At 43.4% G+C, this 5,828-nt stretch overlaps 1 non-coding gene across 1 annotated transcript; it reads right to left on the reverse strand.

Annotated features, from left to right (window-relative positions):
* Window positions 1-300: 300 nt before the first annotated feature.
* Window positions 301-489, reverse strand: LOC134549235 (U2 spliceosomal RNA). Its single transcript, XR_010080039.1, has one exon. It is a non-coding gene; the product is annotated as a U2 spliceosomal RNA (small nuclear RNA).
* Between the last annotated feature and the right edge of the window lie 5,339 nt (window positions 490-5,828).

The following is a 5,828-nucleotide window of genomic DNA, read 5'->3' on the forward strand; positions in this document are numbered from 1 at the left end:
GCTCTCCCTCTATTATAAGGGCCCTTTCATCACTGGAAGCTCTAAGCTCTCCCCAGAGCCTTCTCCAGGCTGAACACTCCCAGCTCTCCCAGCCTATCTCCAGAGCAGAGGTGCTCCAGCCCTTGGAGCATCTCTGTGGCTCTACTGCGGATCTGCTCTAACATGTCCATGTCATTCTTATGTTGGAGACCCCAGAGCTGGATGCAGAACCCCAGGCAGGGTCTCATGAGGGCAAAGCAAAGGGAAAGATTGACGTTCTTTGACCTTCTGACCCACCTCTCTTTTCGTGCAACTCAAACCTATCAGTGGACCATTCCCACAGTCACTGCAATACTGAAACAATACATGAAGCAGAGAGAGCAAGCTCCAGGTCCAACTCCCATGCCTCAAAGTCCATTTAATATAAAATTCTCTCCTCAAAGGCATATCAGATATTAAACTTTTAAGATCAGATACTACACTTGGCCAGCACCAGCAGACCAAATCTGTCCTTTCTTTTTGCATGTTTCCTTCAAAGAGTGGATAGATGCATGTAGATGACCCAGCTGGTGGCAACACTTACCATTGTTTTGTTATTTCTTAGCCTGGAGCTTGTGAAAGGAAAATGCTACAGTAAAGCCACTTCAGTTCTTCTGCTCATCTTTGGGACTTTTCATACAACTTCAAGCTTCATCCCTTGCTGGGATGGGACCAATTCATGGGAAATTTTGGATGCAACCCAAGCAGCAGTTTGGCCTTTCTTGTCCCAGACTAAGATGCTTCCATGACAGCAACATCTGATGCCTGAAACCAACCTCCCACTTCCAACAACTAGTAACACAAACCGAAGCAAGTCCCTGGTGGCAACAACATTTAAAGACTCCATCAGAACTATAAAATACTGCATTATCAGCTGCGAGGCACAGCTCAAGGTTTGCAGTATCCAGGTGTAGAGGCAGATCTTTCACATTCTGTGTGTCAATGACCTTGAGAAATGTTAAATTTTTAACAGCAGGTAGCAGCTATTGGAGGTTTTTCTGTCAACGTGGAAAATAAAAAAGGTACAGGAGGAGCAAAATTATTGCTCTGAAATGCCTCCATTCACATACTGGCTGATTGCATACATATTCTGCAGTGCCAGCTCCTTTTCCTCATACAGTTGTATTTCCATTTGGCTTAGTTCCCCAGTGTAAATCAGCCAGAGTCTGGCACACTGATGGTGTCAAGTATCAGCTTGGTGCTTAGTTTGAGCCCAACTCCTCAAAGTCTACCATAAATAAAGACATAGGGAGGCAGCAGGTGGGTGTCATTTCTTTCCCAGACCTTGGCAGCTACCTGGGACTCTTGTGAGAGGGTCTTCAAATAGTGTTGGAAAAACATTCCATATAACTACAATAATTTAAACAGGTAACCAGCCCTGGAAAATATCAGAAGATACAGAATCAAGATAGCAATGCGCAAAGGTAATCTAAAACACAACTAGAATGCATTACAATTTCTGTGTTTTGATTCTCATTTTGTTCTGTGCCAGTTTGCGACTGGATGGGAGGCTTATTCCATAGGGGAAACCCTGAGCATGAGTCAAGTCTGGCAGGTCAGAAGGCATATGACGAGTTTCTCTTTTCTGCTATCTCTTTTTTCTTCACACTGTTTTTTTTTACTAAGAAATAAAAGAGCCTCACCGCCCTCACAGACAAGAATTTCCTCCCAATATCCTACATAACCTTGCCCTCTGGCATTGGGAAGCCATCTCCCTTGTTCTGTCACGCCAGGTCCTTCTCCAAAGCCCCTTTCCAGCTCTCCTGGGGCCCCTTTAGGCACTGACAGGGACTCTAAGGTCTGCCTCGAACCTTCTCTTCTCCATGCTGAGCAGCCCCAGCTCTCCCAGTGTTTTAGTGTCATTCCAGTGTCTCCACAGGGGTAAGGGAAGGCTCCTGGTGACAGTGATTTTCTGACCTACCAGAAAGTGGATTGGAGATTCATTTCCCACCAAACAACACTGTGATCCTGTGGTAATTTTTGGATACAGATATAGAGGGTGATGGTCTTTAATTTGAGCCATGGGACTGACACACACATCTCAACATCCTGCAGAGGGTAATTTATTTGAAGGAAAGAAATATATTGTGGAGCAAGGAATGGGGCAGAAGATGACAGTTGCTTGGCATTCATAGGCCAGGGTGGGTGCAGGGAAATTAAAGAAAAGGCTAAACTGATTTCCTAGCAGTAGCTGAGAGATAGAAAAACTGAATAGCCATCAGATGATGGCTTTGCCAGCCATAGGTTTGTATTGCTAACTCTTCTGCAGCTGAACATTCTGGTGTTATATGTGGTGGACACAGGTGTAAAAGTTATTGGTTAAACCCACTTAACTCCTCTCTCTGTTTCAGCCTTTTCTTTGTTGCATATCAAGAATTTTTTGCCTTGCTCTGTTTATTCAGCCAGCTTCAGGTTTGGATACATTTTCTCTGTTTCTTGCCACAAATATGTCCCTGTTTAAATGTCAGGACTGACTATTTAGGAAATTATCAGCCTCAAGAAAAAATTCAATATACTATAATAATATACCGCAACTCTGGCAGCGCATGTTTATGCAGATAACAAGACCATCAGGAAATAAAATAATTAGCTTTTACAATACAAAGGAAAACAGAGATTCTGAAAGGAGGTGAATCTTCAGTCTCCAATACAAATTGGATGTAAAACTCTAATTGCCTTTTTTTCTCTTTTCTTTTTAATGTGTCATGTTTTTGTTTTGAGGAAAGTGGATGGATTTCTGAACAGAAAGACCAAAAATTAAAATACCTGAGCTTTCTTTTCCAAAAAGAAAAACTCAGAAGAGTTGAAGAGAAACAAACAAAAAAGAGTAGTTTTTCTTTTTCCATTGAAAAGACTTTTTAAATCCCCCCAAAAGGTCTGATGAGGCAATATTTGTCCATGTCTGCTCTGGGAGTTTAAGTCAATATTTGCTGGAAGTTAGAAAGAGATTCCTGCTATTGATCCACATTTGCTTATTCTGGGGTTTTTTTCAGTTTTCCCAACACATTTGTTCTTTCCAGAGTCTGAGACAGGACATGGCATTTCTCAAAGCTCTGATCCATTTGTGGCAGCCCCTCTCACTTTGGCTCAGTTTGCATGGCTCAGTCAGGAGGTCAAAACAGGGTCTTGCTGGGGTAGGGTGGACTGAAATGTGAAGAAGGGCTCTGGATGTGTCCAGCTGAGAGCAGAGCTCAGTCCACAGAGCTTTTGGGTGGAAAATAAAGTGTTGTCCCCACTTCAAAGCACCTGGCTGGACCTGATGACTGAACTGGGCACTGAATTGCCCATCTGCATCCTCCCAGGTCCACAAACCTCATGTCAAGACAATCATCTATAAACTCTTGCCAGCAACGAGTTCAACATTTCTAATGCCCTAATCCATGGATTATTTCTTTCGTCTTCCACATCTTTTGGCATCATTCTCTTCCATCCTGTTGGTGCTTAGAGGCTCCAGAGCAAAAGCACAAGTACAAATGTAAGAGTTGGAAAAGAAACAGAATGGGCTCATTTTGCTGATCTTTGTGCAGAGGACAGGCTTGAGACATCTGCCTGGAAAGTCTTTTGAGAAAAATATCCACCACCTATGCCCTTGTTTAGTATTCTTCATCTGGATAAAATACAGTCCTGATTCTTTCTCAAAAAATAGAAAGCATTCAGCAGTTAGCAGAAAGTCAAAATTAATTTATCGTGAGGAAATAATATGTCTTACATGTATGACCAATTAACTTACCAGAGTTTGTGTGCTCATTGGACTGTGCTTAGGTGTAGGCTGCAGCTCCTTCCTGTGTTTGCACAGGAATATGTGAAAATTGATAGACACACATTAAAACAGCTTGGAGCTGGTTTATTTCCTCTGACCAGACCAAGATAAAGCCCTGCTTTCAGCATCCCCATGCCCTGTGGTAGTGAAATACACAGTTTAACCTGGTGACCTCGAGAAGGCCTTAGATTTGGGGATCTTGATACAAAACAGCTCATTCTGGCATGAGTAGGGGCAGGTGAGTATAGCACAGAAGTCAGGGGGCTCCTCGGGTTGGGAATAAATATCAGTGTTTGCACAGGATGGGTCCCTCTTCCCTGCCTGGCTGCATTCAATACAACTCAGTGGCATGCAAATCCAACCAAGTGCCTTCTTTAGTACAACCACTCTAAATCTTAGACTGATTTAGGCTGTGAGGCTCTGGAATAATTCAGAATACTCAAATGATGATCTTCTTTTTGTGCCTCTCAACAGCACCCATATAAAGCAAGACTTGTCCCCTCTGAGATTTCAAAGCAGGAGGATGAGCCCTATTGGCAAAGGTACTGGGCTGAGACAGAAATCAGGGGAAGTATAAACAAAGATGTGTGTGAAGAAAGATACCTGGAGTTCAGGTGAAGGGGGTCAGCCAGAAGATGCACCTCTGGTATGTGTCCAGTTTGGTAAACTATCTGGAACCTCCTTCATTGTTGTCACTCTCTTAAAGCATGTCTTGAATCTGGCTTCTGCTCTTGGTGACAACATTTAGGGTTTGCACATGGGGTGACCGACACTGGGATGTAAGGGGCTGGTAGTGCACGCCTGGTCCTACAGCAGAGTCACACTCAGAGGATTGATGAAATGCCTGGCACAGAAAGAATCAGGAGCAGAGGTAGGAAGAGAAAGAAACTCATGCCATATTTGCTGCACTTCAGGCAGGTTTTTCAGTTGTTATCTCAATACCTTCCCTTTGTTCAATTTCCTTATAAAAAAGAGGATTGCAGCATTTATTTATGCAACAGATTTTCACAACTCGCATTACAGAATTATGGGGTGGTCTGATTGTCAAGGTTGCTTTTCACATTTGGCTTTCCTGTCTCTTCAGCTTTGGGGATAGCTAAGGAAATTCCCACTACACATCAATGCACAAGGTATAACACCCTCCATGCTGTTGTGGGCCTCATATATGCACCATCAACACTTACCCCAGGAAAAAAATAAGACCGAGAAAGACGCAGAAAGATTTTGATGAGGGTATAAAATGGGGGGGACCTCACCATCCCAAACAGCAAGGGATGACTGTGACCCACCTGTCTGTGTGACACTAACAAGTTTTGAAGTGCTTTAAAGGACACGCTTTTCAGCCAACTCCAACACAAGGTCCAAACCTTCAGCCAGGGTAAATGTATGTGACTCCATGGCATGGGAGGCATTGAGACCTATAAAGCATCTGGGGTCTAGGCTCAAGGAGTGAGAGCTGGAAAAGACCTGGGAGAATTCTGATTCATCTTGCTGAGGCAGAATTGCTGCTCCCAGTGTATTTTCTATTTGCCTTATTTTAAAAGCAAGAGGTTGTTCCCCAAGGTGCTTTTGGGGGATTCTTTACAGCTTGTCTTGTCAAAGCTTTTGAAACAGATGGACTTAGTAAAGGCAATGACTGGGAAACTAATCAAGCTCTTTATGTGTGGAAACATGAAATTGAACCCACCATGAATGATCCTTTCAGAGACCAAATCCCATTGCCTCCCCATATCCATGCTGGGTTTGAAGCTAGTAATTTTCTTTAATTTTTTTAGTGCGTGGTCCAACTGTCCCATGTCTCCTTCTGTTTCTTCCTGTTATGGCTTGGCACTGAGTGCTCCAAGGTCCAGGCTCCGGAAGGGAAGACAGACGTTATTGGTATTTAAGCATTATAAAGGCAAATGTGGCCATGAACATGGTTCTACTCAGCACTGTTAGCCCTTCTGAGCAGATGCAGTGGTGACCATGAAAAGGGTCTGCAGTTGGTGAGGAAAGAAGCCTTCTTTTCTTCTCTGCATGAAAATCTGCACTGCAGATCTGTGGCATTCAT

The sequence above is a fragment of the Prinia subflava genome, chromosome 3 (assembly GCF_021018805.1).
Source record: "Prinia subflava isolate CZ2003 ecotype Zambia chromosome 3, Cam_Psub_1.2, whole genome shotgun sequence".
NCBI classification, from domain to species: domain Eukaryota; kingdom Metazoa; phylum Chordata; class Aves; order Passeriformes; family Cisticolidae; genus Prinia; species Prinia subflava.